Source organism: Oncorhynchus clarkii, chromosome 4 (genome assembly GCF_045791955.1).
Source record: "Oncorhynchus clarkii lewisi isolate Uvic-CL-2024 chromosome 4, UVic_Ocla_1.0, whole genome shotgun sequence".
Classification (NCBI taxonomy): domain Eukaryota; kingdom Metazoa; phylum Chordata; class Actinopteri; order Salmoniformes; family Salmonidae; genus Oncorhynchus; species Oncorhynchus clarkii.
In genome coordinates this window covers 81,231,251-81,259,205 of record NC_092150.1, presented here as the reverse complement: position 1 = coordinate 81,259,205, position 27,955 = coordinate 81,231,251, and the positions used below count along the sequence as shown (strand labels likewise).

Here is a 27,955-nt window from a genome sequence, read left to right as displayed (position 1 = left end):
CTTACAGTGAAATGCTTACTTACAGGCTCTAACCAATAGTGCAAAAAAAGGTATTAGGTGAACAAAGGTAAGTAAAGAAATAAAACAACAGTAAAAAAGACTGAAAATAACAGTAGAGAGGCTACATACAGTAGAGAGGCTACATACAGTAGAGAGGCTACATACAGTAGAGAGGCTACACACAGTAGAGAGGCTACATACAGTAGAGAGGCTACATACAGTAGCTAGGCTATATACTGGCATCGGTTAGTCAGGCTGATTGAGGTAGTATGTACATGTAGATATGGTTAAAGTGACTATGCATATATGATAAACAGATAGTAGCAGTAGCGTAAAGAGGGGTTGGCGGGTGGTGGGTGACGGGACACAATGAAGATAGCCCGGTTAGCCAATGTGTGGGGGCACTGGTTGTTCGGGCCAATTGAGGTAGTATGTACATGAATGTGTAGTTCAAGTGACTGCATATATGACAAACAGAGAGTAGCAGCAGTGTAAAAGAGGGGTTGGGGGGGAACACAATGCAAATAGTCTGGGTAGCCATTTGATTACCTGTTCAGGAGTCTTATGGCTTGGGGGTAAAAACTGTTGAGAAGCCTTTTTGTCCTAGACTTGGCACTCTGGTACCGCTTTCCATGCGGTAGTGGAGAGAACAGTCTATGACTGGGGTGGCTGTGGTCTTTGACAATTTTTAGGGCCTTCTTCTGACACCGCCTGGTGTCGACATCCTGGATGGCAGGAAGCTTGGCCCCAGTGATGTACTGGGCCGTACACACTACCCTCTGAAGTGCCTTGCGGTCGGAGGCTGAGCAATTGCCGTACCAGGCAGTGATGCAACCAATGTTGCAGCTGTAGAAATTTTTGAGGATGTCAGGACCCATGCCAAATCTTTTCAGTTTCATGAGGGGGAATAGGCTTTGTCGTGCCCTCTTCACGAGACCCACCTATTGAGCAAGTTTGGGATGCTCAGGATTGACGTGTAAGACAGTGTGTTCCAGTTCCTGTCAATATCCAGCAACTTCACACAGCCATTGAAGAGGAGTGGGACAACATTCCACAGGCCACAATCAACAGCCTTATCAACTATATGTGAAGGAGATGTGTCGCGCTGCATGAGGCAAATGGTGCTCACACCAGATACTGGCTGCTTTTCTGATCCACGCCCCTACCTTTTATTCAGGTATCTGTGATTCCCAGTCATGTGAAATCCATAGGTTAGGGCCTAATGAATGGTGTCCTTATATGAACTGTAACTCAGTAAAATCGTTGACATTTTTGCATGTTTGGTTTATATTTTTGTTCAGTGTAACGAACGTGGCAGTTTCACCGCTATGGATTGCAGCTTTACATCCCATTTGCAGGATGTTATGTTACATGGCTGTTGTGAAAGTGTATTATGAGTACGTGCGAGCTTCTCAGTTTCACCTTAATTCATGTATGATTATGTAATTGGATATGAGAATGGAAATAATGGAACCAAACATTTCACCATGCTCTACTATGTCATAAAACTGTGCATCATGAGATCCTTTAAGGTCCATCAGACTAGTTCACCATTGTGCAACTGGAGCTGAATTCCCATAATTGATCATTGATTTGCGGTAGGCAGAGGGCAGTATTTTTGTATTTTGTATTTATTTTGTATTTATTATGGATCCCCATTAGCTGCTTCCAAAGCTTCCTGGGATCCTGCAAAATTAAGTCAGTTTATACAATTTAAAAAAACATTACAATACATTCAGAGATTTCACAACACACTATGTGCCCTCAGGTCCCTACTCCACCACTACCACATATCTACAGTACTAAATCCATGTGTATATATAGTGCTTATGTTATCGTGTGTGTGTGTATGCATGTGTCTGTGCCAACTAATATAAAGTAAGTGGTTTGGTACTACAGAGAGAGTGATAGGATTCTGGGAAAAGGTCCTTTCCTTGTCAGACCTGGCTTTTCGCTTGCGAATAAATCCTCTCCCTGAGTTCAGGTTTAGTTTGCAGTCGTTGTTGTTGTTTTCGCAGCTGTGCCGTGAATCACAGCCTGTCTGGTTCTCTGACGGATGACGCTGCCTTGTGCTAACGCTAACGCTCGCTAACAGGGTGTTTTGTAAGATGTGATCCAATCACAGCACTTGGAGCTCCTTCTATACGGGACGTGACAGGACAGGAGAGGTAGCGTTGTGTCCTTGAGCAAAGGCAGGTTCTCATCCCAAACAAGTCAGATAGGTATTCATGTATACATTAGGATCATGAGTTTGTCAGTCCTGGTCTACTCAGGTTAGCTCACCTACTTGTTATAGCTTACTGTTTACACTCCCTTCAGAATGACACCTGGTGGCTTGTACACTCCCTTCAGAATGACACCTGGAGGCTTGTACACTCCTATCAGACTAACACCTGGTGGCTTGTACACTCCTTTCAGAATGACACCTGGTGGCTTGTACACTCATATCAGAATGACACCTGGTGGCTTGTACACTCATATCAGAATGACACCTGGAGGCTTGTACACTCATATCAGAATGACACCTGGTGGCTTGTACACTCATATCAGAATGACACCTGGTGGCTTGTACACTCATATCGGAATGACACCTGGTGGCTTGTACACTCATATCAGAATAACACCTGGAGGCTTGTACACTCATATCAGACTGACACCTTGTGGCTTGTACACTCATATCAGAATGACACCTGGAGGCTTGCTCTAGGGCAAAACAGTCAACCCTGAGGTCCTTTCACTGAGAAAGCAACTCACATAACTACTTTTACAATCAATGGAATGTCATGAAGTCTTCATTGCTCATAGCGAAATCAAGGTCTCATCTGGGGGGAATGTGCTGAGATGGGGTTCATGTTTAAATTGTGTTTTTCTTCTTTCTCTTCCCTACAGGAGGGTGTTGAGATGGTCACAATGAGCTCAGGACCAAGGCCTTTGCTAAATTGTAAAGATAATGGAAGCCTGACCTAAGTGGACTCCTCCACTTAATTATCCCCGACCAGATCTCTGTGAGTCTTACATCCTATATCCCATCTCTCACTGGGACACACAGACACACATCCTCTATCACCACATACACACACACTCTACAACCCATCTCTCACACACACAGTGCCTAAAGAATGTATTCATACCCCTTGACATATTCCACATGTTGTTGCGTTACAGGCAGAACTCATTGATTAAAGCAACATTTTCTCAGTCATCTACAGTGCCTTGCGAAAGTATTCGGCCCCCTTGAACTTTGCGACCTTTTGCCACATTTCAGGCTTCAAACATAAAGATATAAAACTGTATTTTTTTGTGAAGAATCAACAACAAGTGGACACAATCATGAAGTGGAACGACATTTATTGGATATTTCAAACTTTTTTAACAAATCAAAAACTGAAAAATTGGGCGTATATTTTATATTTTCAGGTCGATTTAAGTCAAAACTGTAACTAGGCTACTCAAAACATTCAATGTTGTCTTGGTAAGCAACTCCAATGTATATTTGGCCTTGTGTTTTAGATTTAATTAATCTCCCAGTGTCTGGTGGAAAGCAGACTGAACCAGGTTTTCCTCTAGGATTTTGCCTGTGCTTAGCTCCATTGCATGTCTTTTTTTATCCTGAAAAAGACCCTTAACAATTACAAGCATACCCATAACATGATGCAGCCACCACTACGCTTGAAAATATGGAGAGTGGTACTCAGTAATGTGTTGTATTGGATTTTCCCCAAACATAACATTTTGTATTCAGGACAAAAAGTGAATTGCTTTGCCACATTTTGTGCAGTGTCACTTTAGTGACTTGTTTCAAACAGGATGCATATTTTGGAATATGTGTATTCTGTACATGCTTCCTTCTTTTCACATTGTCAATTAGGTTAGTATTGTGGAGTAATTACAATGTTGTTGATCCATCCTCAGTTTTCTCCCATCACGGTCATTAAATAAAACTGTTTTCAATATCACCATTGGCCTCATGGTGAAATCCCTGAGTGGTTTCCCTCCTCTCCGGCAACTGAGTTAGGTAGAACACATTTGTAGTGACTGGGTGTATTGATACACCATCCAAAGTGTAATTAATAACTTCACCATGCTCAAAGGGTTATTCAATGTCTGTTTTTTTTACCCATCTACCAATAGGGTCCCTTCTATGTGAGGAGTGGTAAAACCTCCCTGGTCTTTGTTGTTAAATCTGTGTTTGAAATGTACTGCTCAACTGAGGGACCTTACAGATAATTGTACTATATGTGTGGGGTACAGAGGTAAGGTAGTCATTAAAAAAGTATGTTAAACACTATTATTGCACACAGAGTGAGTCCATGTGTCACGACTTCCGCCGAAGTCGGTCCCTCTCCTTGTTTGGGTGGTGTTCCGCGGTCGACGTCACCGACCTTCTAGCCATCACTGATCCATTTTTCATTTTCCATTGGTTTTTTCTTGTCTTCCTTCATACCTGGTTGCAATCCCATCAATTACATGTTGTGTATTTAACCCTCTGTTTCCCCTCATGTCCTTGTCGGAGATTGTATGCTTGTATGTAATGTGCATGTATTATGTTGGTGTGTGATGGGTTTTGTAACCACTTTTGTTATTTTGTACATTTTGGTTTTTGGAGTTTTATCAGCATTTATTAAACAACTCCGTTTTTACCAAGTTCTCCTGCGCCTGACTTCCCTGCCACCAACACGCACCCGTTACACCATGCAACTTATTATGTGACTTGTTAAGCAAATATTTACTCCTTTATTTAGGCTTGCCTTAACAAAGGGGTTGAATACTTATTATTGACTCATGACATTTCAGATTTTTATTTTTAATTCATTTGAAAACATTTAAACATAATTCCAATTCAACATTATGGGGTATTGTGTTTAGGCCAGTGACACAACATCTCAATGAATCTATTTTAAATTCAGGCTGTAACAACAAAATGTGTAAAAAGTAAAGCGCTGTCAATACTTTCTGAAGGCACTGTGTGCACGCATTCACACACGCACTCACGCAAACACATACACCTCTATCCAATCTTCTGTCCCTTTAGAATAGCTTCCATCTCATTAGGCTGTCTGACCACTGGGATCACAGGCAGCAGATATAAATAGTGTCAGAGGAGAGGCAGAATCCAGACCTCTGTGTGTCCGCCAAGAGGAATCTCCTTTTTAATGCAGCCTCGTAATGCTGCTCGCGCCTGGAGATGGCTTTCCAGGAAGCTATGTATAATCCAGTTGGCGGACAGCAAATCACCAGGGATTGCCTTTTATTGAAGGTTAATATTTCAGTGTTGGGCACCAGGCCCACTTTGTTCTCTAAAAGTCTACATGTGTAGGAGTATATATATTGTATTATATTATATTATTATTATTGTATACACTATAAGGAGTAGTCTGTCCTCTTAGTAATCTTGGACAGTCATAAACTGGCTCATAAACTGGCCCCAAAATGTCAGCAATAGAATACACTCTCTACTCTGTGTCTTGTGGAAAAACATCACAAACTAAGGGATTGGTTGTTGCTTTTTTGTCTAGGAAATAGTGACTCTGGAGATTTGTCAAACTACTTTCGACATCAAAGCTGAGAAGAATGCTAAACATTGGATTAACCTATTTGTCAGTGCTAGCTGTAACTTCAAGGATATGCACTTCGGACTGAATTGTCTTGTTGTCCTCAACAGCGTTCAGATGGAGGCCAGGGAATACAATACTAATGTTGAATTTACGATCCGGAGCTGCTTCTTTGGGGAACTGCAGCAGCAGACATTCAAGCTTGAAACCTCGTCAATAGAGGTCCAATATTTATTCACTTTATTTATTGGTCTCGTAAACACCATTTGTTACTTTATCTGTGCTTATTAGGTTAAACAGCAGTCATTGATTCAGGGAACCGGTGGGGTTTGTTCCAAACCAATTGGTGGCTTTTGAAACCCACACACTCCTGATCAGCATTTTTTATTAAAGGCTGGGCATTGAATATGATATATTCCCTACAGGTGTGCTATCTTAATTTGGCCACTCTATTGTCACAGAGAAGTGTCCTGTGCAGCAAGAAATGCAAACCCCTACAAAAATGTCCAGGCTAAGCCCTGTCTAAGCCGGGGTATAGGGGGTTCTACTAAGTTATATGGAATTGCATAAGAAGGTCACCAAGGATCATTTAGCTATTTGATTTGGAATTTTAACACCCCTTGAAGTATAAAAAAAAATATATTGACTAATGATTTGATTAAATATTTTATTTGGCTATTAGCACATATTAGCATTGAATAACAGATTACCTACATGGAACAACAGATAGACCCAAAAAATCGAAAGGAAGTTTGTTCTGAAGTGACTGTTGTTTTACATGTATACTACCGTTCAAAAGTTTGGGGTCACTTAGAAATGCCCTTGTTCTTGAAAGAAAATGACATTTTTTGTCCATTAAAATAACATCAAATTGATCATAAATATAGTGTAGACATTGCTAATGTTGTAAATGACTATTGTAGCTTGAAACAGCTGATTTCTAATGGAATATCTACAGTTTACACACACCTTAGCCAAATACATTTAAACTCAGTTTTTCACAATTCCTGACATTTAATCCTAGTAAACATTCCCTATCGTAGGTCAGTTAGGATCACCACTTTAATTTAGGACTGTGAAATGTCAGAATAACAATAGAGAGAATGATTTATTTCAGCTTTTATTTCTTTCATCACATTCCCAGTGGGTCATAAGTTTACACTCAATTAATATTTGGTAGCATTGCCTTTAAATTGTTTAACTTGGGTCAAACGTTTCGTGTAGCCTTCCACAAGCTTTCCACAATTGGTTGGGTGAATTTTGCCCCATTCCTCCTGACAGAGCTGGTGTAACTGAGTCAGGTTTTATAGGCCTCCTTGCTCGCACACGCTTTTTCAGTTATGCCCACAAATGTTCATGTGGATTGAGGTCTGTGCTTTTTGATGGCCACTCCAATACCTTGACTTTGTTGTCATTAAGCCATTTTGCCACAACTTTGGAAATATGCTTTGGGTCATTGTCCATTTGGAAGACCCATTTGCGACAAAGCTTTAACTTCCTGACTGATGTCTTGAGATGTTGCTTCAATATATCCACACAATTTCCCTTCCTCATGATGCCATTTTGTGAAGTGCACCAGTTCCTCCTGCAGCAAAGCACCCCCACAACATGATGCTGCCACCCCCCTGCTTCACGGTTGGGATGTTGTTCTTCGTCTTACAAGCCTCCCCCTTTTTCCTCCAAACATAATGATGGTCATTATGGCCAAATAGTTTTATTTTTGTTTCATCAGACGAGAGGACATTTCTCCAAAAAGTACAACCTTTCTACCCATGTGCTGTTGCAAACCGTAGTCTGGGTTTTTTTATGGCGGTTTTGGAGCAATGGCTTTTTCCTTGCTGAGCGTCCTTTCAGGTTTATATCGATATAGGACTCATTTTACTGTGGATATAGATACTGTTGTACCTGTGTCCTCCAGCATCTTCACACTGTCCTTTACTGTTGTTCTGAGATTGATTTGCACTTTTCGCACCAAAGTACGTTCATCTCTAGGAGACGGAACACATCTCCTTCCTGAGCAAATGATGGCTGTGTGGTCCCATGGTGTTTATACTTGCGTACTATTGTTTGTATAGATGAAAGTGGCACCTTCAGGCATTTGGAAATTGCTCTCAAGGCTGAACCAGATTTGTGGAGGTCTACCATTTTTTTTCTGAGGTCTTAGCTGATTTCTTTACATTTTCCCATGATGTCAAGCAAAGAGGCACAGAGTTTGAAGGTAGTGCTTGAAATACATCCACAGGTACACCTCCAATTGACTCAAATGATGTCAATTAGCGTATCAGAAGCTTCGAAAGTCATAATCGAATGACATCATTTTCTGGAATTGTCCAAGCTGTTTAAAGGCACATTTAACATAGTAGTGTACTAAACAGAGTGAGTACAGTAGTGTGCTAAACAGAGTGAGGACAGTAGTGTGCTAAACAGAGTGAGTACAGTAGTGTACTAAACAGAGTGAGTACAGTAGTGTACTAAACAGAGTGAGTACAGTAGTGTACTAAACAGAGTGAGTACAGTAGTGTACTAAACAGAGTGAGTACAGTAGTGTGCTAAACAGAGTGAGTACAGTAGTATGCTAAACAGAGTGAGTACAGTAGTGTACTAAACAGAGTGAGTACAGTAGTGTACTAAACAGAGTGAGTACAGTAGTGAAGTAAACAGAGTGAGTACAGTAGTGTAGTAAACAGAGTGAGTACAGTAGTGTAGTAAACAGAGTGAGTACAGTAGTGTAGTAAACAGAGTGAGTACAGTAGTGTACTAAACAGAGTGAGTGCAGTAGTGTACTAAACAGAGTGAGTGCAGTAGTGTACTAAACAGAAAAAAACGTATTGTGTATTAAAACTGCACAAGTGTTGCTCTCCCCTTTTGGAGGAACGAGTTTTTAAATCAGTGGATTTTGAGTATGATAGCTAAGGAAATGGAGAACCCACCTGTCTCCGGATTACATCTTCAATCTAAGGGCAACCATGTTATCCAACAGGAGATGCGTCCATCCATGTATACAGGTAAGATGGTCTAGCTAGCTGCATTTTCAGATATTACACGTTTCTAATTTTGACAGAAAGAGCCATTTACTTGGCTAGCTATAGCCTAATGTTAGCTAGCTAACATTGAACCTGGTTGGTTAGCCACCTGTAGATTCATGCAGGGTAGTAACGTCATGGGTTGGGATTATGGTTCATTGTTTACCTAGCTAGCAAAGCTGTCATCAAGGCAAAGGGTGGTTACTTTTGAAGAATCTCAAATATAAAATATATTTTTATTTGTGAAACAGTTTTTTGGTTACTACATGATTCCATTTGTGTTATTTAGTTTTGATCATAGTTTTGATGTATTCACTATTATTCTATAATGTAGAAAATAGTAAATATAAAGAAAAACCCTTGAATGAGTAGGTGCTTTTGACTGGTATGGACGTATATACAGTAAATTGTTTTGAACTGGTCCCAGAGGACCTTCAGATGAGTCTGAAGCAAAACAGTTTGTAAGCCAAACTGTTAGGACGGTACTGACGATTTTGTGAGAAGAGCAATTTTCGTGAATGTCTCATTGTCTGACAAACTCCGCTATAGCTCTGTCATCTTTCACTGCATCCATTGGAGAAAAAAAACATATCTCTAGCTTAAACTGATGGATTTTTATGTAGATTTGTTTTGTTATGCTAATTCCATTTCACATGTAGGGGGTTAATTATTATCCACATAATAATTCACATTTATTTTTCATGCTGTGAGAAACTGGTCAAAACTGGTCAAATTAAGATCCTACACCTGTATCAAAGTGATACCTGTGGATATTACACGTTATCAGTGATTTCTAAATCAATCTATGTTGTAGCAAAGCATTCTGAAGCAAAGTTCTAGTTTCTGGTCATTTTTTAAAGAATGAGATGCAGCACAGTAGACGTGGTCTAATTCACTTGGCAGCAAATTCTATTTCGCCACTTGACTAATTACTAACAAAGTTCTCTCTATCTATCTCCATCTCTCGCCATGGAATAGGTTCAAGATCATTTAGATCTCAACATGTGTAAGTCAAGCATTTGGCTCTGGATGAAGTGAGAAATACCTACCAGATGTGGCTGCTAGGAGGCAGAAACTCACATCAGGTTCCCTCCATGTGCTTAAGATTCTGCTTTGCACTTTTTTTGTTTTGCATGATGGCCCATCGCAAAAGTAGTCAATATTATGGCACATTAGTCACTAATGGGAAAGCAGAATCCTCCTTTCAAGATGGGCTACAGAGGAACGCGGTCATTGGCTTGTGTCATTAGTTGAAAACAAACTGTGTTCAAGGAATGTTCTGCATATTTATTCAGATAAAATCCAAATAGATGAGTGTGTTGATGAGCAGTGGAGGGTTTTAGGGGGTGAATGAATCGAAAGCCTCCGTACATACTGCTCTTTGTTGCAGTTTATGGAACAGTCAAGTGTTAGATAAATAGAGATCAATATGGAAAAAGGTTAGGCCTAAAGTTGATTTGAAAGATCAATGTAATTTTTTAAAGCAAACATTTACTCCCTCAAATTTTCTTGGTTTTGAGTGCTTGACATTTTAGAGTTTTTTGCAAAGTGATTCGTCAAAAGCGGAAACACGTCTCTCTTTGCTTATCACTCATGTATCTTTTGAACTTAACGTTTTGCAAGAATAGGGAGGTACACAATTAAAGACGATACAATGTCTCTACTCCATAAAGTCTTATAATCCAGTGCTATCCAATTCATTATAACTTCATCAAGCTCTCAATTTACATAAATGCAGCTGAATTCTTCACCCGTATCACAGAGCTAATGAGTGTGGCAGGTGCACTAGGTTGTAATTATAGGAAATATCTTATTGCAATAATATTCTGTCAGAGTGAATTATCTTAAATGCAGTTGAAAGTCCTACACTTCTACAATGTCCTCCCATGTTTTCACACTTATTTGTCAAGCTAACCCAGTCAGTGTCAAGCTAACCCAGTCAGTTGTCTGTCAAGCTAACCCAGTCAGTCTGTCTGTCACGCTAACCCAGTCAGTCTGTCTGTCAAGCTAACCCAGTCAGTCTGTCTGTCACGCTAACCCAGTCAGTGTCAAGCTAACCCAGTCAGTTGTCTGTCAAGCTAACCCAGTCAGTTGTCTGTCAAGCTAACCCAGTCAGTTGTCTGTCAAGCTAACCCAGTCAGTCTGTCTGTCAAGCTAACCCAGTCAGTCTGTCTGTCAAGCTAACCCAGTCAGTTGTCTGTCAATCTAACCCAGTCAGTCTGTCTGTCACGCTAACCAAGTCAGTCTGTCTGTCACGCTAACCCAGTCAGTCTGTCTGTCACGCTAACCCAGTCAGTTGTCTGTCAAGCTAACCCAGTCAGTTGTCTGTCAAGCTAACCCAGTCAGTTGTCTGTCAAGCTAACCCAGTCAGTCTGTCTGTCAAGCTAACCCAGTCAGTTGTCTGTCAAGCTAACCCAGTCAGTTGTCTGTCAAGCTAACCCAGTCAGTTGTCTGTCAAGCTAACCCAGTCAGTCTGTCTGTCAAGCTAACCCAGTCAGTTGTCTGTCAAGCTAACCCAGTCAGTCTGTCAGTGAGGTGTCTGTGTTTTCTGTGTCTGTTGGAGCTAGTGTAGCAAATTACTTTTGTTATGGATAGCTAATCTTGGTTAGCCCAGAAGTAAAATCTTGCATAATTTGGTCAGCTGCGTGATTAACTTCTTGGTCTATACTCGTTAGAAATTGAGAGTTCTGATCTGTGTGGGCACACACGGGAAGCACTCGACACAAAGCAGTTTAAGCACTGCCTTCGCCCAATCCTGATACACCCATATCCAGTGACGAGAACCCAAAGACTGGAACTCCTGCACCTCGTTATCTCACGCATCCCATTCTTTGGTCTAAACGCAGTAAGATTAATGGACACTTTATGTAGTGTAGCTCAGTTGGTAGAGCATGGTGCTTGCAACGCCAGGTTGGTGGGTTTGATTCCCACGGGGGACCAGTACAAAAAATGTATACACTCACCACTGTAATTCGCTCTGGATAAGAGTGTTTGCTACATGACGTAAATGTAGTTCTTTGGTTTTATTGTTTTGTACCTCTTCACTTATTATAATCAATAAGACAGCTATTTCCTGTCTTACATCACCATACTCAGTATGCATTAGTCATATTTATTATATCTCTCTTTGACACTCGGATGCCCTCACCTGCATCCCGTATGACTGTCCTATGGATACGGCTGAAAACAATATTCCCTTTGCAGGGCATTCGTCATATTCATATTGAGATTCCACTTGGTTATAAGAGGAATCTGAGTTTCTAGTACTGCTGCTCTGACAATCTAAAAGCCATCGAATACAAAACATTAGATGATGAGGACTTACGTTGAGGATGTCTATCGCAGTGGTGTTACATAGATGGATGGCTCTTATGCATTCCCCAAACAGTGTGTACGCTGCAGGGCTAGAGCTGTATTATTGGAAGCCGGAACTCGTTATGCAATAAATCCTAACCGTACTGTACAAGGGACTTATTTGACCACTGCATGTACAGTAATTCCATATCCACCAGATTCTCAGAATTCCTGTAGCTATTTACAAAGTGTACATAGAATGTCTGTGTTAGAGCTGATTGGAGTGTGTTGCCATGTGTAAACTGATCAAAATGTGTGTGTGTGTCCTGTGTGTTCTCCAGGTTAACCATTCCCTCTGGTGTGGTGGTCAGAGACGTGCAGGCTGTGATTGATGGGTGGCACCCTGTGAGCGAACCTATGGCAGTGAAACCACACAATACAGGTAAGTAGCACCGAGCAGAGCACAGGTGTTTGGAATCCACTTACCTCACACACCTACAGCAGAGCCAATCCCTGCGGGCCTTAACCTTACTGGTACGAAAACAAAGTTCTCTAGAGGAAAAACAAAGGTTGAGAAATCATTTAAAGGCTTTCGCTTCTGAAGAAGAAAGTATTGGGAAAGTAAGTGTTTGGGTGGAATGAGATGGTACGAGGCTGGACTGATGATTGTTGTTTCTGTTGGCGTGGCTGAGTGAGGAGTGTTGAGGAGTATTGGACACATACTGTAGAAGCATGCAGGTTCCCTAGGGTTTATGATTTCTCTCAGACTAACCCCTGGATGCCCTTAAGACAAGGGGGAGTAAAGGCTCCAGCTCCTGCAGTCTCCTGGTTATTGAAAGTCAGCAGGCATTCTTTCTCAAGGATTACGGTGGATTTTGACCCTGACCACATCAAATCAAATCTATAACCCCCTGGGGGTGCAGGAGCTGACCAAGGTCAGGACGGCCTGCCATTAAATGCATGAAGCTGAAAATCAAGAATTTTAAGATACTTTTTGTTATTGAGCACAGACCTCGAAAAAGTTTGGTTGGAGGTCAGGTCAATTCCGGTGTTTGGATATAAGTTAAGTTTGAGTCTGTGTTGTGTTGTGCGCGGAAATATGTTTAAGATTTAAACATGCCTTTTGTCTTGCTACCCAGCTACAGCCAAAGGTAGTTATCTTTGTTAGTGGCACTTAGCCCTGTAAGCATCACGGTTGTTTCTTCGTTTGTTGTTTTGTTGGCGACATTTATCAAATAAAAGGAAAATGTACGTTCACCACGCTGCACTTTGGTCCACTTCTTACGACGGCCGTGACATTCACAGAAAAATGTATATTAAAACATTTTCAATTCTGCACAATTATCTCTTCAAGTGAATAGAAAAACAGCAGGGGGAATTTCAAGCCCTTGTCTCTTTACCCTAAACTGGGTGCTGCTGAATCGAAGTTGACCAATCATTGCTGCTTTCAACATCGAAGTAAATGAATAGTCTACTACCGCTACACTGGGGACTTATTGCTTGATATGTTACAGTAAACTACACTCCTTTGCTGTATCGTTTCAGGAGCAAGACTTTTTCTCTGTTCTTGATATGGGCTGTTTCCTGGCTTCTGTGGTGAACACAGCTCCAGCTGCCCAGGTCCATGGTGTGAGAAGGAGGTACCTCTCTGACACGGCCACCACGGGTAGCCTTGCCTTATGAGCCTCAGTAAGGCTTCCTCTGGCGGGAGTGGAGGATAAGATCGCTGTTTGTGAATTGGGAAATTGTTACAGCTGATACTCAGAGGTAAAATATGGGCAGTATGTAGAAGCAAAACTGACGGCAGCCATTTTGAATCTGCTATAGCCTGACTGTGCCCAGCTGTGTCCTGTGTTTTCCATGTAGACCAAATAAATCAATCAACAATGTGGGGTAAAAACAATACAGTGGACCATGCAGTAGGGGAGGATCCATGTTTTATTACACCTGTCTTGTAGCCGATAAAAGGTGATATGCCATCTTAATCAGAGTTGGACAGAGAAGAGAGGAGAAAGGAGATGTATGATGTTAGAATCCCGCCCTGTCCGTGAAACTACATCCGCCAGGATTTGAGCGGAGGAATCCCGTCGAATTTCATGGGCAGTTCTAAGATTGATACACTCTGCTTCGGTGGTTTCTCTGTCTCTTTGAGGAGAAGGGACTGAGAAAGTAAAGCACACTAACTCCTCTCCTGCAGGACATTTAATCGCATGGCTGTTAAAGCAATCTGCAACTCAATGCAATAAAACCTTCTCTGTCCCTTTAAAATAAAATGGATTGCTTCGAAAGACTGTCATTTTATAAGACAGAAGATCTCATTGTACAGTATTTTTAGAGGGAAACTGGGATTAGTGTAAAACTCTAAAATCATACAATGTACATAATATCTATTTGCTTCTACAGCGTTTTGGGCTATTTCCTCAGACAAAGAAAATCAATTTTCACAGAAAGAAAAGTGCAGGGTTAGGATTGTACTCTTATTATAATGATGCAATAACTCCTACACAACAATGACTGAGATAAAGCCTTGCATAATCCAATAAGAATAGATTTGACAACAGTTTGTTTGTCTGAGGATACTCATTCCTCTCTTTTCTAAGAGAACATAATGTTGTGTGTTTGTGAATGTGTGTTTTTGATTTTACTATCCTTGTGGGGGACCAGAAGTCCTCACAAGGATATTAAAACAAGGAAAAGGGACATTTTAGGCTTAGGGGTTAGGGTTTAAGGTTAGGGTTAGGGAAAATAGGATTTTGAATGGGAATTAATTGTTTGGTCCCCAAAAGGATAGTAAAACAAACATGTGTGCGTGCGCTTGCCTGCGTGCCTTTGTGCGTGTGCCTTCGTGCGCGTGCATGTGTGTGTGTGTGTGTGGGTACTAGATGTGGGAGTCTGACAGTACAGGCTATCGTATCTAAGAGAGTAGGAGGACAACATTATGTTATTAGCTGCTAGAGGAGCCAGCTGAATGAGGCACTAGCACAAGGTTAATGGGTATTACATCTGAGGGTACAAATACGAATGACTCTCTTGACAAACAGAAATGATTTATTACATGGACGTAATTGTGCTGGATCCTTTCCCTCGTCACAGCCAGGGAATATAGACCATTTTTCTCCATTCTCTATCATTTGAGGACAATTTCAAACAATGAAATATATATATTTCTTAACATTATTGTAAATAAAATTGTACGTCTCTGTTAAAGAGTCTGAATGCTACTACATTAATGTAAACAGCAGTACACAATAGATCCCTCTGTAGTAATCATGTCTGGAACCATCCATATTACTTGTTGTTCTACTCAGTGTTGTTGTTTGACTCCTGGAACAGTCATGTGAAGCTGGTGTCTTTGTGTCAGTGGTCCAGAGCAGTCAGAGAGAGAGAGAGAGAGAGCACACACATTTGAGCGCACGCACACGCATGCACGCACACACACACACACACACAGTTAGATGTGTCTTAGCCTAACACGTGTTCAGCACTGGCTATGTCGGATTTTTTTCTTGCAAAGATACTCCACATGAATCTGAATACATTTAATCAGCCTTATCATTGCTGTTCTAAGCATATACAGTATGTCATTGTTGGGTATCCTAGGGGGAATCCCCCAAATTGGAGAGAAGATATGGACACCAATGGAACCCAACATAACAGTCAAGATTAACAACCGTCTCTATGTCTCCATCAGAAGAGGACAGCTCTGTATTTTCTCCATCTTAAAGGGACCCTTTTGCCCCGTTTGTTCCTCTGCGAGCTTCTGTGAGGTGTTTGGTTTTCATCCAAAAGGATTAGTTATTTAATGCCGACAGCCAGTGCGTAGGTTTTTTGCTGCAATGTTCTGGAGAGTTGTGCTGTTGTGGAGAATGCAGCGGTTGTATGGGGAGGCAGAGCTCTTCTGTAATCCTTCCTTCTGTCTTAATGCCAGCAGCGGGACTCTGTGTCCAACCGGCGGAGGAATACGTGTGGGAGAGCGAGGGGATAAACACTTGCTGTGGTAGAGAAAATCATTCAAATGGAAGAAGGAACAGACCCACCAGCTCTCTGTTTTGTGTGGGCACAGACATGCATACACACATGCACACGTGCAGTGTTGCTTCCATCCCTCTCCTTGCCCCAACCTGGGCTTGAACCAGAGACCCTCTGCACACATTGACAACAGTCATCATTACCTTTTAGAGGTCTTCACAGGTCCAAAAAATTGGACCCGTTCCAAAATGGATTATTAATACGATTTTAAATATAGAGACCTGTTCCGAACGGACCCGAGGACAACTAGACTTGTTCCTTATAGACCTGTTCTTATCCAAATTAATTACATATTGTGAGAGAAATTATGTATTTACCTGATTTATTTGAAATCAATGGTTAACAATTCAAATCTAACTAATAGTAAGACATTTCTGTCCTGCTAGTGTCTGTGTTTTTATGGTCTCCACTAATCTGGGCGTATGAGCTAATCTGGGCGTATGATGACCAGAGATGGTTTGAGCTGACAAATTAGTTAAAGACTGCATTACATAGACAAGAATGTGTTTTACTAGATAGCTTAGGAGTAGAACAATCCCTCATTGCGAGACTAAGCCAGGGTGGGGTTAAGACAATACACCCCCTTGCAGATGACAGGATGAACCCAAAGTGGCTTATGATGCCCCAATCTGCATGGGAGGTGTGGAACCAACCATGACCAAGCATTCTTAGTGTCAGTTATAAACTCAGAAAAAAAAAGAAACGCCCTTTCACTGTCAACTGCGTTTATTTTCAGCTAAATTAACATGTGTAAATATTGGTATGAACATAACAAGATTCAACAACTGAGACATAAACTGAACAAGTTCCACAGACATGTGACTAACAGAAATTGAATAATGTGTCCCTGAACAAAGGGGTTTGGGTCAAAATCAAAACAGTCAGTATCTGGTGTGGCCACCAGCTGCATTGAGTACTGCAGTGCATCTCCTCCTCATGGACTGCACAAGATTTGCCAGTTCTTGCTGTGAGATGTTACCACACTTCCACCAAGGCACCTGCAATTTCCCGGACATTTCTGGGGGGAATGGCCCTAGCCCTCACTCTCCGATCCAACAGGTCCCAGACGTGCTCAATGGGATTGAGATCCGGGCTCTTTGCTGACCATGGCAGAACATTGACATTCCTGTCTTGCAGGAAATCACTCACAGAATGAGCAGTATGGCTGTTGGAATTGTCATGCTGGATGGTCATGTCAGGATAAGCCTGCAGGAAGGGTACCACATGAGGGAGGGGGATGTCTTCTCTGTAACGCACAGCGTTGAGATTGCCTGCAACGACAACAACCTCAGTCCGATGATGATGTGACACACCGCCCCAGACCATGATGGACCCTCCACCTCCAAATCAAACCCGCTCCAGAGTACATGTCTAAGTGTAACGCTCATTCCTTCGAAGATAAACGCGAATCCGACCATCACTGGTGAGACAAAACTGTGACTCGTTAGTGAAGAGCACTTTTTGCCAGTCCTGTCTGGTGGGTTTGTGCCCATAGGTGACGTTGTTGCCGGTGATGTCTGGTGAGGACCTGCCTTACAACAGGCCTACAAGCCCTCAGTCTAGCCTCTCTCAGCCTATTGCGGACAGTCTGAGCACTGATTGTGCGTTCCTGGTGTAACTTGGGCAGTTGTTGTTGCCATCCTGTACCTGTCCCGCAGGTGTGATGTTTGGATGTCCCGATCCTGTGAAGGTGTTGTTACACGTGGTCTGCCACTGCGAGGACGATCAGCTGTCTATCCTGTCTCCCTGTAGCGCTGTCTTATGCGTCTCGTTCCACAGGTGCATGTTCATGAATTGTTTATGGATCATTGAACAAGCATGGGAAACCGTGTTTAAACCCTTTACAATGAAGATCTGTCAAGTTATTTGGATTTTTACGAATTATCTTTGAAAGACAGGGTCCTGAAAAAGGAAGTTTCTTTTTTTGCTGAGTTTATAAAGAACTCTTCAAGGTTAGGTTACTCGGTCCAACACTCAAGGGTGTGGGGTCGACCAGCCTCATTATTGCAATAATTAATCAATATTGAATAAAGATGATTGTTTGAAGAATAAAAAAAGATATCTCACTTGATTAGAATATTCCACGACAATATCGCCTAACTTTTGCCAATCACGGAGCGAGGCTCTTGGGCTGTGGCCTATTGCTGCTTTGTGGTTGGCCAACAAAAAGCTATACACGCCACGCTACACTCTCGTGAAAAGCAAGAGCAGCAGTATAAATTATACAGTTTATCGCTCTCTTTACTGTAGCAGTCACGTTTATTACACATACCTGAGACCTGTGACAATCAGATCTGACCCAGACCTGTGACATTATTTAGAACTCTGGATTTGAACCCACTCGGGTCCCAGATTTGTTCTCAGGTATTCATGTACAGGTGGATCCGTAAATACCTCTATTACCTATCGCTCCACAAAATCTGCGGCCCTTGCAGAGCAAGGATATCAACTACTTCAAGGACTCTGTGCAAGTTACGTCACTGATTGAAACGCTACTAGCGCACACCGCTAACTAGTTAGCCATCTCACACCGGTTACACTCGCCCCCCTTTTGACCTCCTTCTCCGCCGCAGCAAGTGATCTGAGTCAACATCATCAATATAACAGTATTGCTTCCATCCCTCTCCTTTCCCCAACTTTGGCGTGAATCAAGGACCCTCTAAACAACAGTCACCTTCAAAGTATCGTTACCTTTCGTGCCACAAAAGCCACAGAGCAAGGGAATCAACTACTTCAAGGTCTCAGAACGAGAGACATCCCCGATTGAAAAGCTACTAGCTCGCACCTCTAACTAGCTAGCCATTTCACACTGGCTACACACACACACATGTACACAGAAAAACATGCACAGACATACACACACACAGTTAGGGCTTTAAGCATTTAGTAGGGTTACTTCTGCAACACTTCTTCATGAGTACAATATCGGTCACAGTCTGCATTGATAATCACAATGCCTCTGTGATCATTCAAGTTGTTTGTGAGTGTGTCCACCCTGAGCACATACATTATATTACACAACACCACTTCCGGCAGTCTGCAGAGGAGGCCTGATGGATCCCAGTGGCAGCTGTCACCATGCCTAAGAAGCCAAGCTGAGGATAATTATTGATAATTGCTTTGGGAGGCATTATTTTCCCCGTTCTACCGGCCACACAACATGGCGCTGTGTGTGTGTGTGCCCGTGCGTGTGTGTGTGCAGAGGGAGTTTAGTGTGACCAAGACAACTGGAAAACACAAACGGAGATCTATTTCTGCTGCCTGCAAGCTCTGACAGAAAAGCCTCTGTTGCGTTTTGCTGCTATTGGATAGATTTCTCCAAGGGGATACCCTAACTTAATTGGATGGGAGAGGCTTTAGTCCCAGTCACTCAAATGCCATTGGTTGATTCTCACTGTGTAAGCAAGTCCATGTGAGTGCTGATGGTTTATATTTTACATAGTTACTTAAGAGTCAGTAAAGAGTGTGGATCATTTCACAGTTATGGTAGTCCAGCAGGGTCAATTCAGTCATTTGTAGTTGTTGTGCTCTTAGTTGTTACTGAAATTGACCCACTATGCTGTTTACTTTCTGCATCTACACCATATCGCTGAGTCTACCTTTAATGAAATAGATTTCTGTGAGTTGCATTTGTATATATATACAGTGAGCACCATAATTCATTGGACAGTGACCATTTTTTCTGTACTCTAGCACTTTGAGTTTGAAAGGATACAATGACAATGAGGGTGAAGTGCAGACTGTCAGCTTTAATTTGAGGGTATTTTCATACATATCGGATGAACCGTTTAGAAATTATAGAAGCTTTTGTACATAGTCCCCCCCATTTTCATGCATCAAAAAACATTGGACTGTTTAACATAATGTAGAATAAAGTAATCATTGTTAATATTTGGTTGCATATCCTTTGCATGCAATGACTGCTTGAAGTCTGTGATGCATCGACATCACCAGATGCTGGGTATCTTCCCTGGTGATGCTCTGCCAGGCCTGTAATGCAGCCATTTTCAGTTCTTGCTTGTTTCGGGGACTTATTGCCTTCAGTCTCCTCTTCAGCATGTAAAATGCATGTTCAATTGGATTCAGATCCGGTGATTGACTCGGCCAGTCAAAAACCCCTTCGTTGCTCTAGCAGTATGTTTAGGGTCATTGTCTTGTTGCATGATGAAGTGCCGTACAATGAGTTTGGAGACATTTTGGTTTAATCTGAGCGGATAAAATATTTCTGTAGACTTCAGAATTCATTGTTCTACCTCTGTCTGCAGTCACATCATCGATGAAGACAAGTGAGCCTGTTCCACTGGCAGCCATACAGGCCTAAGCCATAACACCCCCTCCACCATGTTTCATGTATGGATCATGGGCATGTCTTTTTTTTCTCCACACTTTCCTCCTTCCATCACTCTGGTACATGTTAATCTTTGTCTCATCTGTCCATAATACTTTTTTCCAGAACTCTTGGGGCTCTTTTAGGTGCTTTTTAGCAAACTGTAATCTCGCCTTTCTGTTCTTCAGGCTTATCAGTGGTTTGCATCTTGTACTGTACCCTCTGTAGTCCTGCTGGTGTAGTCTTCTACATATGGTAGACTTTGACACATCAACAACTGCATCCAGGAGAGTGTTTTTGATCTGTTGGGCTGTTGTCAGGGGGGTTTTGTTCACCATAGAGAGTATTCTCCTGTCATCCACTACAGTGGTCTTCCTCAGTCTACCGGGTCTTTTGACATAATTGAGTTCACCGGTTGTTTTTTTCTTGTTAATGATGAACCAAACTGTTGACTCGGGCATGCCCAGGGTTTTTGCAATGTTCCTGATTGATTGGTTTTCATTTCTGAGCCTTATGACGGCCAACTTCATTTGCATCGACACTGCTGTCTTCCTCATGTTGTCACACCCCAACAACAACCTCAAAAGGCAATAGCAAAGTCTAGAATCGATACTATTCATCTTTATCTTATCCGACCTGCCACAACTGAAGTAATTAAATTATGTATTTTATTAAATTTTTTAGATCACTCTACTAATATATGTTTTTGAGATGTTTTAAACATATGTTGTATGTGTGACACTCAATATTGGTATCCCCTGTCCCTACTAGTCACGAGGCACATTCACACCTTAGCCCAGGAATAAGAGCCTCCTTAGCCTTGGGCTAGGGCAGATTTTAGCCCGGGTCTAAGTCGAGTGTTCACACTTGCATATTCTAAAGTGGGCTAGCACCAACCTTAGCCCAGTGCTAGCTGGCCCTGCTCCTGAGCTTGCCCAAAAGGGATGCCTAAAAAACACTGTACCAAAATAGCCTGTGTGAAAGACGGTCAAGAACAATCCTTAGAAAGGCAGATCGCAAGCTTTAAACAAACCATCAATGTTGGAAATCAAATGCTAGGCTAGAATCAAGAGGAAATCAAATTCTAGGCTAGAAGAAAGAGGAAATCAAATGCTAGGCTAGAAGCAAGAGGGAATCAAATGCTGGGCTAGAAGCAAGAGGAAATCAAATGCTAGGTTAGAAGCAAGAGGGAATCAAATGCTGAGCTAGAAGCAAGACGGAATTAAATGCTGGGCTAGAAGCAAGAGGAAATCAAATGCTAGGCTAGAAGCAAGAGGGAATCAAATGCTGAGCTAGAAGCAAGAGGAAATTAAATGCTGGGCTAGAAGCAAGAGGCAATCAAATGCTGGGCTAGAAGCAAGAGGCAATCAAATGCTGGGCTAGAAGCTAGAGGGAAACAAATGCTGGGCTAGAAGCAAGGGGGAATCAAATGCTGGGCTAGAAGCAAGAGGCAATCAAATGCTGGGCTAGAAGCAAGAGGCAGTCAAATGCTGGGCTAGAGATAGAATGTTGGTTGCGTGGCAGAGATAGTATGTTGGTCGCATGTAAGAGATAGAATTTTGTTCATGTGGCAGAGATAGAATGTTGGTCGCATGTAAGAGATAGAATGTTGGTCGCATGTAAGAGATATAATGTTGGTCTCATGTAAGAGATAGAATGTTGGTCGTATGGCAGAGATAGAATGTTGGTTGCATGTAAGAGATAGAATGTTGGTCGCATGTAAGAGATAGAATGTTAGTTGCATGTAAGAGATAAAATGTTGGTGGCATGTAAGAAATAGAATGTTGGTCGCATGTAAGAGCGAATGTTGGTCGCATATAAGAGAAATAATGTTGGTCACATGTAAGAGATAGAATGTTGGTCGTATGTAAGAAATAGAATGTTGGTCGCATGTAAGAGATATCATTTTGTTCATGTGGCAGAGATAGAATGTTGGTCACATGCAAGAGATAGAATGTTGGTCGCGTGTAAAAGTTAGAATGTTGGCCACATGTAAGAGATATAATGTTGGTCGCGTGGCAGAGCTAGAAAGTTGGTCTCGTGGCTGAGCTAGAATGTTGGTCGAATGTTAGAGATGGAATGTTGGTCGTATGTTGGTCGCCTGTCAGAGATAGAATTTTGGTTGCGTGGCAGAGATAGAATGTTGGTCACATGTAAGAGATAGATAGCTGGTCCCATGTAAGAGATAGAATGTTTGTTGCATGTAAGAGATAGAATGTTGGTCGCATGTAAGAGATAGAATGTTGGTCGCATGTAAGAGATAGAATGTTGGTCACATGTAAGAGATAGAATGTTGGTTGTATGTAAGAGATAGAATGTTGGTCACATGTAAGAGATAGAATGTTGGTTGCATGTAAGAGATAGAGTGTTGGTCACATGTTAGAGATAGAATGTTGGTCCCATGGCAGAGATAGATTGTTGGTCGCTTGGCAGAGATAGAATGTTGGTCACATGTAAGAGATAGAATGTTGGTCACATGTAAGAGATAGAATGTTGGTCGCGTGGCAGTGATAGAATTTTGGTCGTATGTAAGAGATAGAATGTTGGTCGCGTGGCAAAGATAGAATGTTGGTCGCGTGGCAAAGATAGAATGTTGGTCACATGAAAGAGATATAATGTTGGTCGTATGTAAGAAATAGAATGTTGGTCGCATGTAAGAGATAGAATGTTGGTCGTATGTAAGAAATAGAATGTTGGTCGCATGTAAGAGATAGAATGTTGGTCGCATGTAAGAGATAGAATGTTGGTCGTGTGTAAGAGATAGAATGTTGCTTGCATGTAAGAGATTGAATGTTGGTCGCATGTAAGAGAAATAATGTTGGTCGTCTGTAAGAAATAGAATGTTGTTCTCATGTAAGAGATAGAATGTTGGTCGTGTGTAAGAGATAGAATGTTAGTTGCATGTAAGAATTAGAATGTTGGTCGCATGTAAGAGATAGAATTTTGTTAATGTGGCAGAGATAGAATGTTGATCACATGCAAGAGATAGAATGTTGGTCGTGTGTAAGAGATAGAATGTTTGTTGCATGTAAGAGATATAATGTTGGTCGCGTGGCAGAGATAGAATGTTGGTCACATGTAAGAGATAGAATGTTGGTCGCGTGTAAGAGTTAAAATGTTGGCCACATGTAAGAGATAGAATGTTGGTCGCATGTAAGAGATAGAATGTTGGTCGTATGTTAGAGATATAATGTTGGTCGCGTGGCAGAGCTAGAATGTTGGTCTCGTGGCTGAGCTAGAATGTTGGTCGAATGTTAGAGATAGAATGTTGGTGGTATGTAAGATAGAATGTTGGTCACATGTAAGAGATAGAATGTTGGTTGTATGTAAGAGATAGAATGTTGGTCACATGTAAGAGATAGAATGTTGGTTGCATGTAAGAGATAGAATGTTGGTCGCATGTAAGAGATATAATGTTGGTCTCATGTAAGAGATAGAATGTTGGTCGTATGGCAGAGATAGAATGTTGGTTGCATGTAAGAGATAGAATGTTGGTCGCATGTAAGAGATAGAATGTTAGTTGCATGTAAGAGATAAAATGTTGGTGGCATGTAAGAAATAGAATGTTGGTCGCATGTAAGAGCGAATGTTGGTCGCATATAAGAGAAATAATGTTGGTCACATGTAAGAGATAGAATGTTGGTCGTATGTAAGAAATAGAATGTTGGTCGCATGTAAGAGATATCATTTTGTTCATGTGGCAGAGATAGAATGTTGGTCACATGCAAGAGATAGAATGTTGGTCGCGTGTAAAAGTTAGAATGTTGGCCACATGTAAGAGATATAATGTTGGTCGCGTGGCAGAGCTAGAAAGTTGGTCTCGTGGCTGAGCTAGAATGTTGGTCGAATGTTAGAGATGGAATGTTGGTCGTATGTTGGTCGCCTGTCAGAGATAGAATTTTGGTTGCGTGGCAGAGATAGAATGTTGGTCACATGTAAGAGATAGATAGCTGGTCCCATGTAAGAGATAGAATGTTTGTTGCATGTAAGAGATAGAATGTTGGTCGCATGTAAGAGATAGAATGTTGGTCGCATGTAAGAGATAGAATGTTGGTCGCATGTAAGAGATATGTTGGTCACATGTAAGAGATTGGTTGTATGTAAGAGATAGAATGTTGGTCACATGTAAGAGATAGAATGTTGGTTGCATGTAAGAGATAGAGTGTTGGTCACATGTTAGAGATAGAATGTTGGTCCCATGGCAGAGATAGATTGTTGGTCGCTTGGCAGAGATAGAATGTTGGTCACATGTAAGAGATAGAATGTTGGTCACATGTAAGAGATAGAATGTTGGTCGCGTGGCAGTGATAGAATTTTGGTCGTATGTAAGAGATAGAATGTTGGTCGCGTGGCAAAGATAGAATGTTGGTCGCGTGGCAAAGATAGAATGTTGGTCACATGAAAGAGATATAATGTTGGTCGTATGTAAGAAATAGAATGTTGGTCGCATGTAAGAGATAGAATGTTGGTCGTATGTAAGAAATAGAATGTTGGTCGCATGTAAGAGATAGAATGTTGGTCGCATGTAAGAGATAGAATGTTGGTCGTGTGTAAGAGATAGAATGTTGCTTGCATGTAAGAGATTGAATGTTGGTCGCATGTAAGAGAAATAATGTTGGTCGTCTGTAAGAAATAGAATGTTGTTCTCATGTAAGAGATAGAATGTTGGTCGTGTGTAAGAGATAGAATGTTAGTTGCATGTAAGAATTAGAATGTTGGTCGCATGTAAGAGATAGAATTTTGTTAATGTGGCAGAGATAGAATGTTGATCACATGCAAGAGATAGAATGTTGGTCGTGTGTAAGAGATAGAATGTTTGTTGCATGTAAGAGATATAATGTTGGTCGCGTGGCAGAGATAGAATGTTGGTCACATGTAAGAGATAGAATGTTGGTCGCGTGTAAGAGTTAAAATGTTGGCCACATGTAAGAGATAGAATGTTGGTCGCATGTAAGAGATAGAATGTTGGTCGTATGTTAGAGATATAATGTTGGTCGCGTGGCAGAGCTAGAATGTTGGTCTCGTGGCTGAGCTAGAATGTTGGTCGAATGTTAGAGATAGAATGTTGGTGGTATGTAAGATAGAATGTTGGTCACATGTAAGAGATAGAATGTTGGTTGTATGTAAGAGATAGAATGTTGGTCACATGTAAGAGATAGAATGTTGGTTGCATGTAAGAGATAGAGTGTCAGTCACATGTTAGAGATAGAATGTTGGTCCCATGGCAGAGATAGATTGTTGGTCGCTTGGCAGAGGTAGAATGTTGGTCACATGTAAGAGATAGAATGTTGGTCACATGTAAGAGATAGAATGTTGGTCGCGTGGCAAAGATAGAATGTTGGTCGCGTGGCAAAGGTAGAATGTTGGTCACATTAAAGAGATATAATGTTGGTCATATGTAAGAAATAGAATGTTGGTCGCATGTAAGAGATAGAATGTTGGTCGTATGTAAGAAATAGAATGTTGGTCGCATAAGAGATAGAATGTTGGTCGCATGTAAGAGATAGAATGTTGGTCGTGTGTAAGAGATAGAATGTTGCTTGCATGTAAGAGATTGAATGTTGGTCGCATGTAAGAGATAGAATGTTGGTTGTGTGTAAGAGATAGAATGTTAGTTGCATGTAAGAATTAGAATGTTGGTCGCATGTAAGAGATAGAATTTTGTTAATGTGGCAGAGATAGAATGTTGATCACATGCAAGAGATAGAATGTTGGTCGTGTGTAAGAGATAGAATGTTTGTTGCATGTAAGAGATATAATGTTGGTCGCGTGGCAGAGATAGAATGTTGGTCACATGTAAGAGATAGAATGTTGGTCGCGTGTAAGAGTTAAAATGTTGGCCACATGTAAGAGATAGAATGTTGGTCGCATGTAAGAGATAGAATGTTGGTTGAATGTTAGAGATATAATGTTGGTCGCGTGGCAGAGCTAGAATGTTGGTCTCGTGGCTGAGCTAGAATGTTGGTCGAATGTTAGAGATAGAATGTTGGTGGTATGTAAGATAGAATGTTGGTCGCCTGTCAGAGATAGAATGTTGGTTGCCTGTCAGAGATAGAATTTTGGTCACATATAAGAGATAGAATGTTGGTCGCTTGGCAGTGATAGAATTTTGGTCGTATGTAAGAGATAGAATGTTGGTCGCATGTAAAAGATAGAATGTTGGTCGCGTGGCAAAGATAGAATGTTGGTCACATGTAAGAGATAGAATGTTGGTCGCATATAAGAGAAATAATGTTGGTCATATGTAAGAAATAGAATGTTGGTCGCATGTAAGAGATTGAATTTTGTTCATGTGGCAGAGATAGAATGTTGGTCACATGTAAGAGATAGAATGTTGGTTGTGTGTAAGAGAGAATGTTAGTTGCATGTAAGAAATAGAATGTTGGTGGCATGTAAGAGATAGAATGTTGGTTGCATGCGTGAGAGAGAATGTTGGTCGCATGTAAGAGAGAATATTGGTCGCATATTAGAGAAATAATGTTGGTCACATGTAAGAAATAGAATGTTGGTCGCATGTAAGAGATAGAATTTTGGTCGCATGTAAGAGATAGAATGTTGGTCGTATGGCAGAGATAGAATGTTGGTCGCATGTAAGAGATAGAATGTTGGTCGCATATAAGATAAATAATGTTGGTCGTATGTAAGAAATAGAATGTCGGTCGCATGTAAGAGATTGAATTTTGTTCATGTGGCAGAGATAGAATGTTGGTCACATGTAAGAGATATAATGTTGGTTGTGTGTAAGAGAGAATGTTAGTTGCATGTAAGAAATAGAATGTTGTTGGCATGTAAGAGATAGAATGTTGGTCGTATGGCAGAGATAGAATGTTGGTCGCATGTAAGAGATAGAATGTTGGTCGCATATAATAGAAATCATTTTGTTCGTATGTAAGAAATAGAATGTTGGTCGCATGTAAGAGATAGAATGTTGGTCACATGTAAGAGATAGAATGTTGGTTGCATGTAAAATATAGAATGTTGGTCGCATGTAAGAGAGAATGTTGGTCGCATATAAGATAAATCATGTTGGTCGTATGTAAGAAATAGAATGTTGGTCACATGTAAGAGATATCATTTTTTTCATGTGGCAGAGATAGATTGTTGGTCACATGGAAGAGATAGAATGTTGGTCGTGTGTAAGAGATAATGTTAGTTGCATGTAATAAATAGAATGTTGGTGGCATGTAAGAGATATAATGTTGGTTGCATGCGTGAGAGAGAATGTTGGTCGCATGTAAGAGATAATATTGGTCGCATATTAGAGAAATAATGTTGGTCACATGTAAGAAATAGAATGTTGGTCGCATGTAAGAGATAGAATTTTGTTCATGTGACAGAGATAGAATGTTGGTCACATGCAAGAGATAGAATGTTGGTTGTTTGTAAGAGATAGAATGTTGGTGGCATGTAAGAGATAGAATGTTGGTTGCATGTGAGAGATAGAATGTTGGTTGCGTGTAAGAGTTAGAATGTTGGTCACATGTAAGAGATAGAATGTTGGTCACATGTAAGAGATAGAATGTTGGTCGCCTGTAAGAGATAGAATGTTGGTCACATGTAAGAGATAGAATTTTTGTCGCATGTAAGAGATAGAATGTTGGTCGTATGTAAGAGAAAGAATGTTGGTCGCGTGGCAGAGCTAGAATGTTGGTCTCGTGGCTGAGCTAGAATGTTGGTCGAATGTTAGAGATAGAATGTTGGTCGTATGTAAGATATAATTTGAGTTGCCT

At 41.1% G+C, this 27,955-nt stretch overlaps 1 protein-coding gene across 1 annotated transcript in view; it reads left to right on the top strand.

Annotated features, from left to right (window-relative positions):
* LOC139407863 (leucine-rich repeat and fibronectin type-III domain-containing protein 2-like) overlaps positions 1-27,955 on the top strand; it is a 183,353-nt gene that overhangs the window by 65,029 nt on the left and 90,369 nt on the right. Inside the window, exons 2-3 of the mRNA XM_071151733.1 lie at positions 2,890-3,005; positions 12,211-12,311. The gene's annotated coding sequence lies outside the window, so the exon portion shown is untranslated. The remainder of the gene's footprint in view (positions 1-2,889; positions 3,006-12,210; positions 12,312-27,955) is intronic.